Source organism: Cherax quadricarinatus, chromosome 37, assembly GCF_038502225.1.
Source record: "Cherax quadricarinatus isolate ZL_2023a chromosome 37, ASM3850222v1, whole genome shotgun sequence".
In the NCBI taxonomy this organism is placed as follows: Eukaryota; Metazoa; Arthropoda; class Malacostraca; order Decapoda; family Parastacidae; genus Cherax; species Cherax quadricarinatus.
The window spans coordinates 9,030,632-9,053,954 of NC_091328.1; the positions used below are offsets into that span (position 1 = coordinate 9,030,632).

General features: G+C 40.6%; 2 long non-coding RNA genes across 2 annotated transcripts; both read right to left on the reverse strand.

The window, feature by feature from the left end:
* Positions 1-6,518: 6,518 nt before the first annotated feature.
* LOC128702363 (uncharacterized) lies at positions 6,519-7,869 on the reverse strand. The gene is made up of 3 exons (XR_011392855.1): positions 7,427-7,869; positions 6,867-6,970; positions 6,519-6,737 (listed from the first exon to the last, which is right to left on the reverse strand). It is a non-coding gene; the product is annotated as an uncharacterized lncRNA (long non-coding RNA).
* Positions 7,870-18,292: 10,423 nt separating this feature from the next.
* On the reverse strand, positions 18,293-20,131 carry LOC128702401 (uncharacterized). The gene is made up of 3 exons (XR_008409098.2): positions 20,031-20,131; positions 19,107-19,243; positions 18,293-18,502 (listed from the first exon to the last, which is right to left on the reverse strand). It is a non-coding gene; the product is annotated as an uncharacterized lncRNA (long non-coding RNA).
* Positions 20,132-23,323: the final 3,192 nt, after the last annotated feature.

Sequence of the window (23,323 nt, forward strand, 5' to 3'; positions counted from 1 at the left end):
TAGCAACAGCAGAAACAGCACCAGCACCACAAACAAGCAACAACAGCAGTTAAAAACTTCTACAACAGTATGTACAGCGTAAGTGGAAACAACACAACCAAAAATGACAGAAGATATGCACACAGTAATGGAAACAGAATGAGAATTATAAGAAAGAACGGAAATTTAAACAGAACAAGGAACAGAAAGAGCAGAAGCAACAGAAGTAAGGGTGAACTGACACGGAATTAAAGTGCGCTTCCCTTCCTTTGATCAGACAACACTAAGAGAAGCATCGGTAGGAAGTCAAGCACCACAAACAGTGAATAAAACAGAAGCAACAAAAGAAGTGGGAACAGGAGCAACAAAAGCAGTAGAAACAGCAACAAAAAAAGCAGTTGGAACAGAATTAACAAAAGCAGTAGAAATAGCAACACAAAAGCAACAGAAACAGCAACAGCAATAGCAAAGAACTACAGACCGATAGCACTAACATCCCATATCATAAAAATCTTTGAAAGGGTCCTAAGAAGCAAGATCGCCACCCATCTAGAAACCCATCAGTTACACAACCCAGGGTCCTAGATGCACTAGAAGACAAAAAGAATGCAGATGTAATATATACAGACTTTGCAAAAGCCTTCGACAAGTGTGACCATGGCGTAATAGCGCACAAAATGCGTGATAAAGGAATAACAGGAAAAGTTGGTAGATGGATCTATAATTTCCTCACAAACAGAACACAAAGAGTAGTAGTCAACAGAGTAAAGTCTGTGGCGGCTACGGAAAAAAGCTCTGTTCCACAAGGCACAGTACTCGCTCTCATCTTGTTTCTCATCTTCATATCTGACATAGACAAGGATGTCAGCCACAGCACCGTGTCTTGCTTTGCAGATGACACCCGAATCTGCATGACAGTGTCTTCCATTGTAGACACTGCACGGCTCCAGGCGGACATCAACCAAATCTTTCAGTGGGCTGCAGAAAACAGTATGAAGTTCAACGATGAGAAATTTCAATTACTCAGATATGGTAAACATGAGGAAATTAAAACTTCATCAAAGTACAAAACAAATTCCTTCCACAAAATAGAGCGAAAAACCAACGTCAAAGACCTGGGAGTGATCATGTCGGAGGATCTTACCTTCAAGGACCATAACATTGTATCAATCGCATCTGCTAGAAAAATGACAGGATGGATAATGAGAACCTTCAAAACTAGGGATGACAAGCCCATGATGACATTCTTCAGGTCGCTTGTTCTATCTAGGCTGGAATATTGCTGCACACTAACAGCACCTTTCAAGGCAGGCGAAATTGCTGACCTAGAAAATGTAGAGAACCTTCACGGGACGCATAACGGAGATAAAACACCTCAATTACTGGGAGCGTTTGAGGTTCCTAAACCTGTACTCCCTGGAACGCAGGCGGGAGAGATACATGATTATATACACCTGGAAAATCCTAGAGGGACTAGTACCGAACTTGCACACGAAAATCACTCACAACGAAAGCAAAAGACTTGGCAGACGATGCAACATCCCCCCAATGAAAAGCAGTGGTGTCACCAGCACGTTCAGAGACAACACAATAAGTGTCTGGGGCCCGAGACTGTTCAGCTGGCTCCCAGCATACATAAGGGGGATTACCAATAGACCCCTGGCAGTCTTCAAGCAGGCACTAGACAAGCACCTAAAGTCGGTACCTGGCCAGCCGGGCTGTGGCTCGTACGTTGGATTGCTTGCAGCCAGCAGTAACAGCCTGGTTGATCAGGCTCTGATCCACCAGGAGGCCTGGTCACAGACCGGGCCGCGAGGGCGTTGACCCCCGGAACTCTCTCCAGGTAAACAGCAGAGGCAGTAGAAACAACAAAAGCAGTAGAAATGAGAGCAACAAAAACAGTAGAAACAGCATCAGTATATGCAGTAAAAACGGCAACAACAAAAGCAGTGGTAACTGCTTCAGCAAAAACAGTAGTAACGGCAGCAACAAAAGCAGTAGAAACATCATTAAAATCCAGTGAAGTAGCAGTAACAAAAGTAGTAGAAAGAGCATTAAAATGCAGTAGAAACAGCAGTAACAAAAGCAGTGGAAACAGCAACAACAAAAGCATTGGAAACACCAAAAGCAGTAGAAACAACAAAAACAACAGAAACGTCAGCAACAAAAGTAGTAGAAACAGCACTAACAAAAGCAGAAAGAACAACAACAAAAGCAGTAGAAACAGCATCAGCAAAGGCAGTAGAAACATCAACTAAAGCCTTAGAAACGGCAGCAGCAAAAGCAGTAGAAACAGCAGCAGAGGAAACGATTTATATATTTTTTCAGATTTATATCAGTTGTACTTCGGTGAAAGACGGCTCAGGAGATATAAAAAAAATCATAGAATAACATCAGTTTACTGAAAATAAAAGCATCAGTAAAAACGTAGCCTTAGCAACAACATCATTACTAACGCAAACGTGATAATTAAAAGCAGCAAAAGCAGGGAACAGCAACATAAAAACACCCGCTGGCGTCGACAGAAGTATTTTTTTGTAGGTGTTAACGTATTAGATGACGCAGATGTTTTACCCCCGCCACCACTACCACCCCGCGGGGTTCCGGTAAATGTAACATAGTGATCATAATGTCTGAATGTTAATCTGTCAGTTATCATAAGATTTTACGGTCATTTTATCCCACAGTTTTAAGAGAAAACAACACGATAATGGTCTCAGGCGAAAGATATTTGAATAACCAGGGCTGCTGCCCAGTTATATAATTACTTTGGCAAGTATTATGTTTTTTTTTTTGCAGATCTAGAGAATGTACAGTGAACCTTTACTACAAATATAGGTTCCATCAAACATTAATTACTGGGAACGCTTCGAAGCACTTGTATTCGCTAGCGCGCAGGCGAGAGGGATACATCATAATCTACACTTGGAAAATCGTAGAAGGAATGATCCCTAATCTGCACACAAAAATCACTCCCTACGAAAGCAAGAGATTGGGCAGGGGGTGCACAATACCCCCAGTGAAAAGTAGGGGCACCATTGGTATACTAAGAGAAAACACAGTAAGTGTCCGGGGTCCAAGACTGTTTAACAGTCTCCCACCATGCATAAGGGGAATTACCAATAGACTCCTGGCTGTCTTCGTGAGGGAGATGGACAGATACTTAAAGTCTGTGCCGGATCAGCCGGGCTGTGATTCGTATGTTGGATTACTGCGGCCAGCAGTAAGAGCTTGGTTGATCAGGCCCTGGTCCACCGGGAGGCCTGGTCGTGGACCGGGCCGCGGGGGCGTTGATCCTCGGAATACCCTCCAGGTAGACTCCAGGTAGCCCTAGTTCTCTTTTATCATTCCACAATGTATCTCAACCCACATCCACCGGCCAGCCTCTACGTCATCATTTTCAAGGTAAACGACATAATAAGTATTAACAAAACAAAAAACGAACGCAGACTTGCACTCACATTCTTAGAGTGCGCAACACTACTAGGCATGGAGCAGATATTAAATATATATATATATATATATATATATATATATATATATATATATATATATATATATATATATATATATATATATATATATATATATATATATATATATATATATATATATATATATATATATATATGTTCAGAAACTAGTGAAAATGGATAGGTTCGTAGTACTTGCCGCATAGTTGTGAATCTGATCCTTAGAAAACTGATGGGCAAAAAGTATAATCACATGTTACAAAATACTCTGAGGATTTATATTCGGACAGTAGTAGACAGTTTGAAAAGTAAAAATCTGTAACAAATAGGCATAGAAAGAGCGGAATGGTCAGGGAAGTAAACTGGACGAGGTAGTGGCTGAGGTAAACTCCACATACAGCTGTAAAAAATAAGTGTGTGAAGCACCTTGGTCCTGCTTCTGAAAAGTTTCTCACCTTGTTCTCCGAGTTGTCACATTTTCCTGTGGCAGTTGAGCTAATCCTTTAATCATGATATTGGGTCTGCAAGTTTTAGCTGGAAGTCTCTAAGCCCCTACAGACATCTGTCGCTACCGAAGGCGGCTCGATGTGGAAAATGGGTTTTCCTCACAATTTGTGAGCCACACCCTGACTTCTTATTGAAAATTGATACACTTCTCTCGACCAGAATGCTCTCGTGTTTGTCCTTGAAAATTCTTTTGGAGTGTTCAATTTGTGCAGATTCCGACAAGGCCCGCCTTACAATTATAGACATCAGTAACCTGATTGTATATCTGGCAGTTATAATATCTGCGTGTAATGGCTGGTAGAAATCCACTCTGAGGATGTGATGTGCCCTAGGACCAGTGAGAATCCTGCCTCAATATTTCTCGTCAGTTTAGTTTTTTTCTTGCTGTAGTTGAGTCTCCTTGGGTACACGAGACTTAACATTGTTCAAGTATATTTTTTTTCAAGGTACAAAGTTGATGATAGTAATTCTTTAGCTGCTGTAATAATCTCGCCTGGTGGCAAAAGCTCTCGCTTCACACGGTGAGGGTCTGGGTTCAATTCCCGGCGAAGGGGTGGCAACATTGGACGTGTTTCCTTACACCGGTTGTCTATGTTCACCCATCAGTAAAATGGGTACCCGGGTGTTAGTCGACTGGTGTGAGTCGCATCCTGGGGAAAAACTGACCTAATTTGCGGGAAATGCTCAGCATAACAAGGGACTTTCTTTATTGTAGTATGTCATTGATGTCAGCTAGGCCTGTATACCTTGTATATGTACTTGTAGTAAATAAAAATATTATTATTATTATTAAGTTTGTGGACATACTCCGTGTTTATTCCACTAGAGCTCTGCTTACTCCATGATGAACTTTATACATTCTATATATAGCTATGAATGATTTCATTTTTTAAGCTCCTTGGCGCTAACGTAATTTCGAATAAATTATTGAGCTGATGTGCGCCTCTGACGATATGATGGGTACTGTACTCACCCTCCGTTCCTTCACATTGAGTGACTTTTGTGGCCTCTGTCTCCCCAGTCTGAGCCCTGTCTGCTGTTTGGAAATTCCGTTCTCTTTGAGTACATGATTGATACGTACAAAGTTTTGACCTGGTGAAACTCTTGATCCTTAGAACTGGAATTTCCCTCCCTTTCATAGAAACAGATCTGCTGTATGACCCTTCGAGTTTGACGTCATTGGTCCAAGTAGGACCGAAACGTCGTCGTAAGCTCCTCTTTATGTGCGGGTTATTTGTGTATTGTTCCAGTCACGGTATTGTGACTTTTTTTTTTGTTATTTGTGTATAATTGTAGGTTATATATTTTGGGCCGCGTCTCATAAGAACTTCTCACTTCTCCCAGATTACATTTTTCTCGACTGATTTGTAGACTTGAGCCTGAAACGAATTTTGAATATACGCTACTTACTTGAGGGTCTTGTCCAGCCTATACCCATGGCATGTTCCTAGGTTGAGGGTATTTTTGGGGGTGATTATGTACGACACATGCTCTTGTAATGACTTTTTGTATAATGAATGTATCTTTCTACGATGAATGTTTTTCTATATTTTTTTATGATGAATAGTGTTTTGTATGACGAATGTCTTTTGTATGAGGTATGTTTTTTTTCTGAATGAATGGATCATTAATGGTCCAAGTCGGACCGAAACGTCGGGTTATTTGTGTATTATTCCAGCCACGGTATTGACTGTTTTATATAACTGAGAATTTCCGAAGCATTGGTTTCGTCTCTTCATTGATGATATTCTGTTGTTGTTGTTGCTGTTGCTTCTTCCACCACCACAATAACAACAACAACATCTGAGGGCTGCTTATCCTGTACTCGTTCTTGGTGCTTCAATGCGACTCCAGCCGGAGTATGTATATAATGAACCAACTCGTGTTAGTGTTAATGGTAAACCACAGTGTTTGGCATGGTTAAACCACAACAGATGTTTCTTGCCATCGCCGATAAAAGATACAGATTAATTCCTCTCCACTGCAGATGTTTGTCAAGGAAGCTCTTATATCAAACGCAGTGAAACACTGCTTTAAATACCCTAGCACTGACTGACCTGTTAGTATGGCCTGAAGTAAGTTTGCTTGTCGTATTGTACCTAATGTGATCCAGTGGTTAGTGTGATGGACTAGTATACATATTCAAAATCACGAGTTATAGACTCCCATGACTTGAAAAAGTTAAAACGGTTTATATCAGTTTTTCTTATGCAGTAACATGACTTAGAGGTCCAAGAACTATATAGACAGCTAATGATGAAAGGAACACTGTGAGACACTTGCTGCTGATGTCACACCTGGGGTACTTCTCAGCATTATCTCAACATTACTCTTTTTCTAGCCAATATGGTGAAGTGACCATTGCGATTGACTAGTAAATCCTAGATGGTAAGTTCAAGGCTCATCCATCCCTTGAAAAAGTTAGTCATTTATTATGTTTTTTCTTATACATTTGATAATGCCAGAAGTCTCAAATGCTGCGTTGTGACCCACATAGGTTTACCACTTTTCCTTTAATATAATAATAAGAATTAGTCATGAACACAAAGGAAAGCGAAATTATTTTAGTTGATTTTTGTTTGTTTATATATATTTATTATGCATAAAGAGTTGGTCAAGGAAGACTTCATTGCAGAGCTTTAAGTGTTGGCTATCAGAACTAGCGTGACTGGACGACACTCTTCATTGTGGTAGTTCTCAGAGTCAGGTGTCGTTTAGGTGTTCGTCTGTGCAGCCGTCGTCCCAACTTCTCCTCTCTACCCATTTTAGCCACCACGACTGGAGGTACCATCATGTTGTAAATATTAATCACTGTGGCAACAATTCTCCCAGGGCAAATGTATATCGAGGCTACTTACTTCATTTGTGTATTATACTATTGAGAATTTATACTGTATTTTGACTTACCCGGTAAATCTGCCACCACCAAACCCACGGTGGAACACTGGAGTAACAGGCTCTGGATAGGCCATAGCCACGCCCACGGCAGCCATCATGACCACTACGATCATCTAGGAAGGGAAGTGTAACAGAGATTACACTCATGAAAGTAACGCGACATTTCTGACGATCCCAGTATCTATCAACTTATTCGTACTTTAAAATAAGTAAAGTTTGCCTTAATGCATCAACAATCAGCCAGAAAATAAGAGTTATCCAAATACTTTTCTAACGAAATTAACCCAATTACTAGAAACGTTATTTAATGCTGCGTTAACCGATCCTTTAATCATATAAACAACAGAGGTTTTCCTAAGCAATTCATTAAAAATGACCCGAAAGTTTTAGTGAGAAAGTCTGCTGATCTGACCATTAGTACTGGACTTTCCCTGGCAACCACCATCACCAACACAAAGAAATACCACTGGTAGCAGCGGCATTATCAGCACTGTCACTAGCACCAACACAACACAAGCACCAGAACGAATTATCAACACTAACCCAACGAAATATTTTACATTACTAACCAAGACTCGGAGATAGTTCATGGTGACTACAGGTACCTTTTAGTTCTTCAGCGTCAGGGGAACCTACTGATGCTAGTCTGGGTATTCCTCCACTATTTATATACCTTTGCTTCTCCTTCCACGTCAACATCCTCTCGTGACGTTACGCTACTTAGCAATTCTATTTTATGGAGCACAGTTAATTAAACTCAACTTATGCTTTAATGGAAAATTGTTTTGTTGTTTTTTGTATTTTTCAAAGTTGTTTTGTTGGGAACAGTTTAATGATAATATTTTCTTCATGAAATGGGGAATACAGGCATGACCTAAGATCATGTACCATAGTTGACCTCCGGGTATTTTCGACTCTACGACTCTCTTGCCCAGTGTGTTAGGATGTTGCTTATTCTGTGTATGAGGCAAAAATATTTACTCCAAATCCTTTTCGTTTTCTCGTTGTTTGCTCCGTCTCCGAGTTTCGCTTCCTTCGTGAATTATATAACTTGCACTTATTCCGACTAAACTCACCTCAGAGCTGAACTTTTCTCCAGGCTGAGGGACTAACCACCTCAAATACTATTTCTACAAGGTTGATGGACTGATTACATCGTCTTCATTTCACGGCTACACCTGTTGCCTCTATATTTGACTGGAGAAGCCTATTGTGTCAGCGAAACTTTTCAACAATAACTGTTGCACATGTTTGTTAATCATCAATACATTATACTTTCTAATCAGTTTAAGGTCCAGTGGTTTTCATTCGGTATGACTTAGCTTTATTATTATACACTTACTTGATTATATTAACTGTATTTACGTGTCATGGCTAATTTATAAGACAAATTTAAGAACTTGAGAGTAAATGAGTATTCCGTTAGGCCTACTGGCCTATACCAGGCAGGTCCAATTATATAATGAAAGAATATTTAACGAACAATGAAAAACACATATTTTATTTGTCTGTTACTGATGAATGTTGATCAGAGAATAATTTTATGAAGACATTTAAACGTCCATCAGGGACGGCGTCAATGGACGATGCTTGTAGATGTGGTTGTGCTCGGGTGTCGTTCCAGCCAGTGCCACGACCACTGAAGCTGCTACACTCATACATGTTAGTCACTATAGTCACACTCCCGAAAGATGTTTAACTCACGGAAAATATTCTGTGAGTTAAAGTATTCTTCCATTTCCTATTAAATTAGGGCAACCCAAAGAAGGAATCACATTCATTCACTCATTCTGCAGCTGTCTCCGCAAGTGCACACACCTCATAATTCATATGATATTACAAGGTAAAGCCTCCAACCCCATCCTTCAGAGCACCCAGCGTATTATAAAACAAGATGGTCAACTCACTGCTGATTTCAGTTACTACTACTACTGGTGGTGGTGCTGCTGCTGATGCTACTACTACTACTACTAATATATTGCTGCTGCTACTACTACCACTACCGCTACTGCTGTAACTACCACTACTACTACTGCTGAAGATATCTTTTCCTCACCTGACCTGTGTTGTAACTTTCTTTCCCCTCTCTCTTCCAGACCTATCTTCCAGTCTTATTTACTCGCTCACTTGTCACTTGATAATGCTCCAGGATGGGCCGAAACTTCTCTAGTTTCTTCCAGTGTGGGTTATTTGTGAAATATTACAGCCCCTTTATCGTGACTTATTCATTTATAAGACGGTTACTATTCTCAGATTCATAAAGAATTTTATTAGTAATTGCTCCTTCACTTTAACTTACCCGAGGACATCAGTGAAGCCATGGTAGCGTCCACCACCGTGTCGACCATAGTCATATTATTATTATTACAATCAAGGGGGAAGCGCTAAACCCGGAGGATTATACAGCGCCTGGGGGGGGATGTGGAAGGCATTCAGGCTTAATTTGGGGAACTGGAGCACAGATCCAATTCCCTAAATCAAGAGCCCCTCACCAACATCAAGGAACCTTCCTTGAGGGGGACCATAGTCATAGCCTCCACAACTCATAATGTACATATTAGTCGCTATTTCCGAAAGGTGTTTAACTCGCATAGAATTTACTTTAATAATTTTCTTTTTCAGTACAGTAGAACTTCGGTGTTCGAATGTGCTGCACCTCGAATGAACTTGAGTTCGAATAGTTTTGTTCAGAAAAAATTAACCCGGCCTTAGAATGTTTTCCTGGAGTCCGAACGCGTGGGCTTGTTTAAAATGCAGTTATAAAAAACTTTACACGAAAACCTTGTTTCAAAATTGCTTCGAAGTGACCTCTGACACTGATCTAACTCTCAGAGACTTTTGGAAGAGTCGGTTCAACATCCTTCATCCAGGGCCAGATTAAGAAGTCTCCGGGCCCTAGGCTATTCAGATTGGCGGGGCCCCTTTGAGTTACCGGTAAGCGAAGCGACCCCTTCCAGCTTGGGGGTGGGGAGCTTGGGGGTGGGTTGGGGTCGGTGTGAGCCTGTTTAAAGTCTAATTAAATACATTCTGGCCATTTAGATTAAATTTAATAGGGAAAGTACATCAAGACAACCAAAACCATTTACCAACAGCCATTATAACTATCTTGTTAAATCATGCATTTTAAAGAGAATAAACTCAAGACGTGGCTTATGTGTTTCTGGGGAAATATGTAGTAAATTAATTGATGTTCTACATCACTTCCGTCGCAACTTGAAAACTAAGCATTTGCGACGGAAGTGATGTAGAACATCAATCAATTGAGATCTGTTATTGAAATGATAAAGACTTAAAGACAGGACAAAGTGTTTTTAAAACCTACAAACGGAAGTCAGTTTGCGTTTTTAGGTTTTTCTTTATAGTATTTTTACCAAAAATGCGTCTTTACTGGTCCATGCATCTTTACTGGTCAAGTAACCCTATCAGGTACCTCCCTTAACATTTAGAGGCGAAAACAAACATTTATCCATACACATCAATGTCTATCAACAACACTTCAGTTAATTTGTCACAGTACAAGTCTAGATAACGTGTAATTACTACAGAAAATTGGAGAGGAATCTCCCATACTCACCCATTAGCGGGAAAACACAGCTGTTCTGATGTAAACAAAGGCGTGTTGAGTGTTGCCATCTATGGTTAGGTTTATTTATTTTTATTTTATTTTATTTCATTATTTATTTTTGTTTTGATTAATTTTTAAAAATCAATTTTACTCTCCAAACACTTGAACTTTTTAGGTAGGGACCCCTTTGCACTTGCACCATGTGCGCAGTCTTGGATGAGCGCCTGAACCCCTTGGACCGCGGGGCCCCCAAATGCGCGGGGCCCCCAAATGCGCGGGGCCCTAGGCAAATGTCTAGTTTGCCTATGCGGTAATCCGGCCCTGCCTTCAGTGTGTGAGGCTGATAGTTAAGCGTGGCAAATACTGTTTCCGACATTGAGATTTTCGCAGTGAACACCACCTAGAAACACTTAAGTTCAAACACCGAGGTTCCACTGTATTTGGCTGCTTCCCATTAAATTAGGGCAACGCAAAGAAAGAATTATATTCACCGTCATTCTTTCTGCAGCTGCCTTTCCTGAAGAGCACAGACATCATTATTCAAATGACGTACAATACAGTCAAGTAGATGAATAAAACATATGTGCGACAATTGTCTTTATTGTCGTACGGTTTCGCCTGCTCTGCAGGCTTCTTCAGGCGAACACAAAAGTGACTAAATATTGGAGACAGCAGAAGCAGTGGAGAGGCAAAGATGAGGTGATCAGTCCTTTAGCCTTGATTTGAGTTATTTAACGGAAAACTTCTAAGAACTGAGGGATTGGCTGTTACAAAAAACGCGATTCTAAAAGCTTAGAGATCTCCAGTGAATACTAGAAAGGACTGCCCTTCTAGCATCCAGCCTGTTACTGGGTTTTCGTAACAAGTAGTCAGTATCCTTGTCCAATTATCCATTAAAATTCAGTATTATTCAATAGTGCTTCAGGATTACAACTGGTAGGCTACTAACTAGAGAAATTAAAATTTAATAAATTTATTAAGTCTAGAGGTATATTATCAAATTAAATTAAATTAAATTAATCACAGTAATCAAAATAATATCAATCTCTCGAGTTCAATATTATTGTGCTGAAAGCACATATCACATTTATAATTCTTAAGTACCGTCTGGTACATTAACATTTAATAAGATATTACAAATATGTACAAGTAAGTGTGTATGTGTGTAAGTGAACATCAAAATGGTATACAATACCGACAGGTTGTTAGGTAAGTGATGGACTGATTACATCGTCTTCACATCTCTACTGTTCCTGCCTACTTTCTGTATTCGACTGAAGAAGCCTACTGTGTAGGCGAAACGTTTCGGAATAAAGTTGTCTAACTGTTGCATTTGTGTCTTACCTAACAACATGTGTGTAAGTGCTCTAAGTTTACCTGGAGTTTACCTGGAGAGAGTTCCGGGAGTCAACGCCCCCGCGGCCCGGTCCGTGACCAGGCCTCCTGGTGGATCAGAGCCTGATCAACCAGGCTGTTGCTGCTGGCTGCACGCAAACCAACGTACGAGCCACAGCCCGGCTGATCAGGAACTGACTTTAGGTGCTTGTCCAGTGCCAGCTTGAAGACTGCCAGGGGTCTGTTGGTAATCCCCCTTATGTGTGCTGGGAGGCAGTTGAACAGTCTCGGGCCCCTGACACTTATTGTATTGTCTCTTAACGTGCTAGTGACACCCCTGCTTTTCATTGGGGGGATGGTGTATCGTCTGCCAAGTCTTTTGCTTTCGTAGTGAGTGATTTTCGTGTGCAAGTTCGGTACTAGTCCCTCTAGGATTTTCCAGGTGTATATAATCATGTATCTCTCCCTCCTGCGTTCCAGGGAATACAGGTTTAGGAACCTCAAGCGCTCCCAGTAATTGAGGTGTTTTATCTCCGTTATGCGCGCCGTGAAAGTTCTCTGTACATTTTCTATGTCTCACGACTCGACTAGACTTAAACAAGTGACTGACAAAGTCCTCACATAAACTAACTTCTTGACCGACTGGCAACCAGAACAGTCTGCTTGAACAATGAAAAGAATGCTAAGCCCAATAGCCATATAACAAGCGACTGTGACACAATCAGGATCAAGGAGATAACATAACGACACTAAGTAGGGACCATCAGCAGATCCTCCACAAAAGTTACAAAACTCCCATACTACTGAATCTAAGTTCAGCATAGGAAAAACCCTGACTGTGACAATACACAGAAACCAGTACAAATTAGGTCAGAAGCTATAGCTAAGGACCTGAGATGTTCAGAGTGTCTAAGCAACACACAACCTCAGTACAACGTCGAAAATCACTAAGTCTATACAATGTTCTGTGAACAGAGTTCTACAGAACTAACAAGAATAATGAGACAGACAATCTGTCCAACCACCAAGCGAGTCTCGAGCAGACTGAATACTTCACGAGAGGTGAGGACACCCCCCCCTCGATCACGTGATAGCCCCGTGGACAGCACAGCTCAGAAGCCGGCAGTATAATGAGCGACAAGCGATAATTACAGTAGTTTGACAATCAAGACTTGAACTGAGCACATATTATGTACATCCTAACAACATAAGTCAAATAAGAATATATAGCAATATATTTACAATTTAGCTATTATCGCAAATATAAGCAATATAAAATTATATGAAAAGATAATATACATTATATATATACATAATAATCATTGTAACCCATTCAGGGGTTGCAACACCCCCCCCCCCAACACGACAGACGGTCGCACTAGGAGTTGCATTAATGTCTTTCACATTATTACTGATTACTCATATCAATACAATTTAATATAAATATTAATCAAAGTCTCTCTTGTGCCAAGCACCTCTACAATTTCACAGCGTCCGTCACTAGGATATGCCCCTAGTACTAGGGCAGTACACAGTATCGTATCTCTGCATACTCGTGGTTATGTACATCAGTGTAGAGACAGGATAGCGTAGACGAGCAGGGCACTGAGGCTCGATCATAGTAGAGGAGACTGCATTCCACTCTTAAGTAGTGGTTGTGGAATGCGAGGCAGTATGAACATCTGAGTATGAAACAGCTTAAGGTGTGTAGTGAGGGGGGGGGGTCTGCGACAGGACAGTGTTGCGTCACGCAGTACATCACCCGCACCACACTACCCACTCAACACTCAGCTTGTCTCCTCCTCACACAACAATACTGTGAATATATAAATATAATAATTAGACATGACATGAGTATACATAGTTAATATGGGCTGGAGGGATTAAGTTACTTTACTGAATTTGACATAGCAAGTAACAAAAGGTATTTGGGCATTAAAATTACGTAAATTTTAAATGGGGAAGTGCCCAAATACTCGTCAAAATGTTCAAAGGACACCACAAGAGCTAGAGCATAATTTTTCTGGTGTCGTTTGAGCTTAGATGAATAGTAACATATAGGATGGAGAATATCAGTGGATGTTGACTGTTGGAGCAGCACAGCACCCACTGCATAACAACTCGCATCTATATGTAAAAAGATGGAAAGATTGAAATTAGGACTCAACACTGGAGCAGAGGATAGCAAGCGCTTCAACCTTTTGAACAAATCTGAACAATGTCTAGTCCAGATGAACTGAACTTTGCTACTAATGAACATAGTGAGAGGTGTAGGTGGAGGTGTGTGCGCTGGCTTGCCTGTCACTTGACACACGTGGCAACGTCGCACATGATCAGCTACTGTTTCCTTCATCTTTGGCCAAGTAAAATGTTTTGCCAGTTTACCGAGTGTCTTCTTGACACCCAAATGTCCTCCTATGGGACTATTGTGAGCAAAATCAATGGCTTGTTCACGAAATGTAACTGGTAACACTACGAAATGCTTGACTGTGGTGGAAACACTATCAGCTGACAACTTACATGTATTTTTCTCCATCAGTACACCGTTACTATAATAGTAACAATTATCGAGATCCTTTGCTTCACTCTCAGTAACTGCTATATCTCTCAGTTTTTCCAGTGACTGATCAACAAACTGATCCTTGATTAAATCATCATGAGTAAGAAATTTAACGTCAGTTGTGTCCTGACTAGGTTGATGACCAGGGGGAGTCAGTGTTAATGACCCTGGGCGCAGAGCGTCACTAAACAACATATTCAACCCCAAATCATTGTCATCCACTAACTCAACAGGAGACAAGGATGGTTGTTGAATCTTTGACATAGCTCTAGTAATTGCGCTGAGAGGAAATAAAATAGGTTTCTCTCTACAAGCTTCAATGGCATAATTATCATCAGTGTTATTATCAATCACAAGTGGTTCTTTACATATACCAGCATGAAGGATATCGTTCCCTATCAACAAGTCCACTGACCTGATGGGAAATACACCACTGGATATACCCACTGAAATATAACCAGTATAATAGCTTGTTTCAATATAAACTTTGTGAAGAGGCACTTTTATAACAGCCCCTCCATAGGCTTCTAACAATACATCTATCTTGCAATAGGTATCGTCAGTTATGGGCAGTACATCTTCTCTTAATAACGTGAGATAACTGCCAGTGTCTCTGAAAGAAATTATCTCAGTTAGATGTGATTCGTCAAATCCTACTTTATCTCTCGAAAAGTAAGGACTCATCGCTGAACGAATCTTTTCGTCAGATACACTTTCTGACGCTAGTCATCTATCCTGAGTAACATTATCTAAAACAGTAGGATAAGAGGAATTGCTAGGATTTTGGTGCCTTTGTTGCTCGGAAGAGGATACGACTTGAGTGGGGGCGCCAGCCGCACGACTGTATCTCGTATCTCTTTCTAACTTATAGCAATACTCTCTAGCATGTCCTTTTCTGTTACAATAGGTACATTTAACTTTCTTCTTCTCGATATCAGATTTCTGTCTAACCACAGAGACAGATTCAGGATTGTGAGTTTTCCTGGTAAAGGTACGAGAAGTTACAGTAGCAGGTACATCAGGCCGGCAATGAGCAGCTGATTTAGGTTGCCAACTTCTAGGACAATTTTTAGTTACCTTGTTTCTTTGTGTTTTAGTACGTACAAGTTTGTGAGAAATCTCGTAATTGTCTGCTAATGCTGCAGTTTCCAGAATATCTGAGGTAGTATGATCGATCAGATATTCTTGTATGTCAGCAGGCATACAGTTGTTAAACTCTTCGTGTAGTAACAACTGAACAAGACTGTCGTAGTTGTTACACTTGGCAGACCTACACCACCTCTGAAATGCAACTTTTTTCTCACGAGCAAACTCTACACAAGTTTGATCTTGTCGTCGTTGTAACGTACGAAATGCTCTTTGATAACTTACAGGTAACAAGTTATACGTCTCTAGAATTGTTTGTTTGACAGCGTCATAACTAATGTACTTGGTAAATGGCAAAGCTGCAGTACAGGTTTGAGCTCTTCCTGTCAAAGCAGTATGCAACAATGTTGCCCAGTGCTTACGTGGCCAGTTCATAGCACGTGCCTGGTTCTCAAACACATCAAAATATGTGTCTAAGTCACTTTCAAAAAACTTAGGAACCATGGATGCAGCTTTCTGCACATTAAATGTGTCCTGTGATCTATCAGTCTGTTGTCTTAACAGACGAACATTTTCTCTTTGGAAATCTTCGTTCAATTTCCTCTGTGCCTCTATTTGTGCAGTCTGCAACATAAGGAGGCGTTCAAACCTCTCAAACTGTTCCTGAGAGATAGGACCAGTGGGTAATGGAGGAGTAGGGAAATTAACATGGTCTGGACGGTCCTTAGGTCGGACACTTCGTCCAGCCGTCTCTAGAGAGTCTAGATCTGGTCTAGGATAAGTAGATACAGGTGTATCATACACTGTACTAGTATTAGGCTGTGTCATACTACCAGCTATACTCTGTACTATAGTGTCAGTGAGGGAAGAAGTGAGCGAGAACTGAGCTACACTAGGCTCAGACACTAGGCTCACTTCTGCTCTAGTTGCTCTTTCATCTTCATCAAATAGAGTCATACTTCCTAATTGTGACACTAGGCTTTCTGAATCTGAATCATATTCAGACATCTCTGTATGAGCAGGAAACAATATATCTTTAATTAATGCTCTGACAGTTTCAGCTGTGTAATTCCTGTTATACGTCACACCGAGATATTTGGCTACTCACCAACATGTCTGAAGTTTTAATGTACTTAACTCAGACAAAGTCAGAGTATCAATTAACTGTTTCACTTTGGCATACATCACAAAAATAATTGTACTACGAGAGAGTGATTATGGGAAACTATAATCCTAATGGGAATTTGTGTTGGTTGTCTTAGAGCTAGAACTCATAAACAGTATTTCCATCTCCTTGGATCAAGAGACTCAGTCAGGTACATACATCCACCTGGTATGTTGTACAAGACAAAACTCAAAGTCTTCAGATTAGGAAAGTACTCAAAGTGTTTGATCATAGAGTTACTAGTATGTCAAACTGGACAATTTCTCCAACACCTTGGATCAAGAGCCTCCCGGACAGGCCCCCATTTGTTACAAAAAACGCGATTCTAAAAGCTTAGAGATCTCCAGTGAATACTAGAAAGGACTGCCCTTCTAGCATCCAGCCTGTTACTGGGTTTTCGTAACAAGTAGTCAGTATCCTTGTCCAATTATCCATTAGAATTCAGTATTATTCAATAGTGCTTCAGGATTACAACTGGTAGGCTACTAACTAGAGAAATTAAAATTTAATAAATTTATTAAGTCATTAAGTTGTCTATAGGTATATTATCAAATTAAATTAATCACAGCAATCAAAATAAAATCAATCTCTCGAGTTCAATATTATTGTGCTGAAAGCACATATCACATTTATAATTCTTAAGTACCGTCTGGTACATTAACATTTAATAAGATATTACAAATATGTACAAGTAAGTTTGTGTATGTGTGTAAGTGCTCTAAGTAGTTCACTATGTCTCACGACTCGACTAGACTTAAACAAGTGACTGACAAAGTCCTCACATAAACTAACTTCTTGACCGACTGGCAACCAGAACAGTCTGCTTGAACAATGAAAAGAATGCTAAGCCCAATAGCCATATAACAAGCGACTGCGACACAATCAGGATCAAGGAGATAATATAACGACACTAAGTAGGGACCATCAGCAGATCCTCCACAAAAGTTACAAAACTCCCATACTACTGAATCTAAGTTCAGCATAGGAAAAACCCGACTGTGACAATACACAGAAACCAGTACAAAATTAGGTCAGAAGCTATAGCTAAGGACCTGAGATGTTCAGAGTGTCTAAGCGACACACAACCTCAGTACAACGTCGAAAATCACTAAGTCTATACAATGTTCTGTGAACAGAGTTCTACAGAACTAACAAGAATAATGAGACAGACAATCTGTCCAACCACCAAGCGAGTCTCGAGCAGACTGAATACTTCACGAGAGGTGAGGACACCCCCCCCCCCTCGATCACGTGATAGCCCCGTGGACAGCACAGCTCAGAAGCCGGCAGTATAACGAGCGACAAGCGATAATTACAGTAGTTTGACAATCAAGACTTGAACTGAGCACATATTATGTACATCCTAACAACATAAGTCAAATAAGAATATAAAGCAATATATTTACGATTTAGCTATTATCGCAAATATAAGCAATATAAAATTATATGAAAAGATAATATACATTATATATATATATACATAATAATCATTGTAACCCATTCAGGGGTTGCAACATCTTGACTGGCGGTGAACAGCCTATTTTGGAGTCGCTAGGCTCATAACCTCGTTAGTAAGCCAGCTCAATAGCTTTATCCTCAGTAAAAGAGTATTAATATTATTCAGTCTTATATCATTAGACTTTATTATAGTCACTATTAATTTATACACATCAGTAGTCATTAAATAAAGAAGTATTTGATAATGAGGAAAGTTAAACAAAATCTTTGGTATGCTCATTATTTATTAGTTTTTATTACACATTAAATGTGGGCCGCAGAATGTTTTAGTGCTGATTAAACGCCCTCCATCAAGAGTGTCGTCAGTGGATGGTGTTTGTTATTATGGTCGTACTCATGGTCAGGTGTCGTTCAGGTGTCCGTCCAGCCGAGCTACAGTCTCTACCCTCTACTTGCCATAGCCACCACGATGGAAACTGTTAAGAGTAGCATCATGTAAACGTTTTTAACTGTGGTCACTCCTCCCGGAGCAGGTGCACATCCAGGCTCTTTACCTCACTCTCAGTAATATTAGATCTAATAATACCTAGTAATATTAGGCTCTGGTGGCCTGGTGGTTAAAGCTCTCTCTTCACACAGCGAGGGCCTGGGTTCGATTCCCAGCCAGAGTAGAAACATTGGGCGTGTTTCTTTCCACCTGTTGCCTATGTTCCCCAATCAGTAAAATGGGTACCTGGGTGTTAGTCGACTGGTGTGGGTCGCATCCTAATTTGCCCGAAATGCTCAGCATAACAAGGGGCTTTCTATATAGTAGTATGTCATTGATGTCAGCTGGGCCTGTATACCTTGTACATGTACTTGTAATAAATAAAGATATTATTATCACTATATCATCACTATAATGTAAAGTTTGAAGAGTATGACTTAATTTTCAATTCAGAGATTACTCGATACTTGACTCTGGTTAATGTATACCTCATATTTTTCTCATTAATAATCAAAACTGTTCAACAGTAAGAGCTTTACTTTCAAGATACGCAGAAATAATTTACCGGGAAGGGATCTCGTTTGGTAACTTACTTTCCAAAGCCACCGCGAAAGCCACCGCGGAATCCACCACCATATCCACCATATCCACCCGGGAAATGAGGCTCTGCCTCAGGTTCTGGGTCGGCCATTACCATGCCCACCGAGACCATCATCACCACCACTATCATCTGGGAAGGAATGAAAAACGAAAACAAATTGAACTTATTGAACATAGCCCAGTGCTGCTGACAATCTTGAGTAGAGTATTTTCTGGTGGCTTGCCAACTTTTCGTACCAACACTTGAAAAGAAGGTAGCGTGTTCAACAAGTCAAATTATTTTCGTTCGTGCTCAATAATAACCCACGTGGAGACAGAAACTCAGAAAATTAATTGGTCGGGGACAGGATTTTCGTGTAAAAATCAATACAATAACGAACTCAAACACAATGATATGACTGATATTCTAGACATCATTGAAGATAGGTCAGGGCTGGATATTACCGAGTAACTTCGTTTAACCAAATTCATTAGTTATTTAATTAAAAAAAAATGTGCGAGTTATTTTTAAGAAAGGTTATGTGTAATTAGTGAGAGAAACTACTGATCTGAGCACCAGTACTGGAAGTATCCTAGCCACTAGCACTAAAAAATACCAGTAACAACACCAGTGCCAACACCACTAGCAGCAGCATTAGTTTCAACACCACAATTACCGTAACCAGCGGTAGTAACTTCATCAGTAATAAATCTAGCACTAGTAACCCAACAAGCACTAACACCAACACCATTAGCAGCAACGTTAGCTCCAATGTCTTTGATAAAAAGGCACCAACATCACTTCTAGTGTAACCCAACTAGTATCAGCCTCAACAATAACAGCGTTTTATAACCTATACAAGTATAGCACATCTTTTTAATAATAATAATAATAATAATAATACCAACACCAGTAACAAATGTTTAACAGTACTAACCAAAAGTTGGAGATAGTACTTCATGGTGACTACAGTTGACTTTCCCACTTCAGTGACAAGCAGAGCTACTGATCCGGCATTGTCCTCCCTCCGTCACTTATATTAAGTTGCCCCCCTCCTCCCCCTTCTGTTATATCCATCACTAATCTCTTTCCGGAAATGTACTGTTTTTTTTTTTTAGTAGTAAGTTAATCACTATAACAATTGTGACTTAGGAGCACATTAGACCTAACTTTAGTGCCCACGGAACTACTGTTGCTGTGCTTGTTTCTGTGTATTCTGTAGACGTTTTGTGAGACGTAATTTTTAAGAGATTCTAATATAATTGGTTGTTGGGTGTACAAGGCTTCCAATAATACATCCTTCGTGAGGTGGGAACTCCCGCTGATAACCCCATGAGGTATAACTTTCATGTGATTGTATCTGACTCTAAATAATAGGCTTAACACAACTGTAAATAATGGGAGTTCATATTACGTGGATTCCCCTGTCACAAACTAGGAAAGGCATGATTGAGTTGGTGACTTAAGGCATATGCTGTCAAGAAAGTAGTCAGTTTTAAATAAATTATCAAAACCAAAGTCAGAGTAGAAACATTGGGCGTTTTCTTTCCACATGTTGTCTGTTCCCCCATCAGTAAAATGGGTACCTGGGTGTTAGTCGACTGGTGTGGGTCGCATCCTGGGACACTGACCTAATTTGCCCGAAATGCTGAGCATAACAAGAAATTTCTATATAGTAGTATGTCATTGATGTCAGCTAGGCCTGTATACCATGTACATGTACTTGTAGTAAATAAAGATTATTATTATTATTATTATTATTATTATTATTATTATTATTATTATTATTATTATTATTATTATTATTATATGGACTTCAGACACCAAACAAGTCACCCGGTCCTGACGAGCTGTTCTCAAGGGTTCTAATACATTGAATATAAACAGAAACTTTTGAGTTTGAGTGGGCGTGAATTGAACCTGCCTAGCATAGGCCAGTAAGCTTACTGCCGTGTTCTTTCATTATATACTTTCTTATATTCTTAATAGCTAACCGAATATCACGTTGTATGTTTATCTGGTGAAGGGAACAAGTGACGGGGGTTCAAGTCATCTCCGTAGCTACTCCTCTTCAAGGGGGGCTCCTTGGCATGGTGAAGAGGCTCTTGGTCTGAGGAATTAGACCTGTTGGTCTCCTTCCTCAGACCGATCCTAATTACCCCCTAATCCCCCCTTCCCTATCCCATCCTCCCTTTATCCTTTCCTCCTCCCCCCCATCCCTCCCTTATTCCCTTCCTCTTTTTGGTCTTTGGGATTCTTCCCACAGGCCTACTGGTTCCTAGGTAGGGGGAAGGGTACCGGGGTCAATCCCATTCCGTTGAGGTTCTTGGCGGTGGTGTAGTTTGCCGTGGAATCTGGATCGCCTGGGGATGTCCTGTTCCCTCTCCTGTCTCCCGGAGGGTGGCTTTGGGTGTCTTTCGGGCGACGGGTGTATCTCTGGAGGCCGTCTTTTGGATTCCGGGGGTGGTGGCCAAAGGAGGTATGCTTTGTGGTGGATATCCAGCCGCCCTCTCTTTTGTCCACCGACGTAGCTCGGCAGATGTAAGGTTGCTATCCCGGATTGCTGGTTTACTGGCATGAAGGGTAGGGTATGGCACAGGTTCCATGCCGCATCTGCACTACTTGCGGTGTTAAGGTCCTCTTGGGCACGAGGGCAATTTCTGGCCCTTTCATTCCTCCTAGGAACTATTCCTCCCCGTTCCCCCTTTTTTTATTTTTTTTTTATTTTTATTTTCTTCTTTTTTTTTTTTTTTTTAAAAAAAAAAAGAAAGAAGTAACCTAACCATGGAAGCCCTAGTCCATGAACCTGCTACCCCCTGACTCCTTACTGGTACCGCACCCCGTTCTGACCCTGCCTCGTTTTTTGACCACTCTTCGGACACTCCTGATGCCTCTGTACCTCTTGCTGGTGCTGTTTCATCACCAGCTTCAGGTACCGGGGTCTCGACTGACTCCTTCCATTTGTCTGACCTCTGCCCTCCTTTGACTATGCTTCCGGCCTCTCCCTCTACAGTGCAGCAATTTTTGAATCACCAGCTGGAACTCTAGGATCTCCCAATCCTCAAAGTAGACACTTATGTCCTTCCTGCCTGCAGGCAATGTGGCTTGATTAACTTTCGACAGCCTCTGTTAATGTAACTGGACATCGGTTGCAGGTTCGAAAGGTGATCCCTACACCACAAGAGTGTAGAAATTGCTGGTGATTTGGTCACCCAGCAAAATATTACAGATCTATAGCCAAATGCCCAGTCTGTGGTGCAGATGACCATTCTAATACGTCTTGTAGCTGTTGCAACCCCTGAATGGGTCACAATGTATATAATGTATATTACCTTTTCATATAATTTTATATTGCTTATATTTGTGATAATAGCTAAATCGTAAATATATTGCTTTATATTATTATTTGACTTAGTTATATTGTTAGGTAGGATGTAACATTCATATATTATTATTATGTGCTCATAGTTCAAGTCTTGATTGTCTAACTACAGTAATTATCGCTCGTGGCTCGTTACTATGCTGGCTTCTCAGTGTTGCTGGGCAGCAACAGTCCACGGAGCAATCATGTGATCGAGGGGGGTGTTCACACCATGCCTGGAGTAGTCAGTCTGGGCTAGACTCTCTTGGTGGTTGGACGTATTCCTGACAAGATGTGCCTAACTCTCCCTTATTGGCCCTTGTTGGAAGATCGTCTCTGTCGCTTTATTGTTTTATGTTCTGTGGAACTCTGTTCACAGAACATTGTCTAGACTTAGTGATTTTTGACGTTGTACTGAGGTTGTGTGTCGCATAGACACTCTGAGCAACTCAGGTCCTGAGGTGTAGCTTCTGACCTAATTTGTACTGGTATCTGTGCACTGTCACAGTCGGGGATTTTCTTATGCTGAACTTAGATTCAGTAGTATGGGAGTTTTGTGACTTTTGTGACTTTTGTGGAGGATCTGCAGATGGTCCCTACTTATTGTCGTTATATTATATCCTTGATCCTGATTCTGTGTCGCAGTTGCTTGTTATATAGCTATTGGGCTTAGCAATCGTTTTATTGTTCAAGCAAGCTGTTCTGATTGCCAAGTGGTCAAGAAGTTAGTTGATGTGAGGACTTTGTCAGTCATTGGTTTAAGTCTAGTAGAGTCGTGAGACATAGCGAACTACTTACAGCACTTACACACATACACACAAACTTATTTGTATATTGTATTATTAAATGTTAATGTACCAGACGGTACT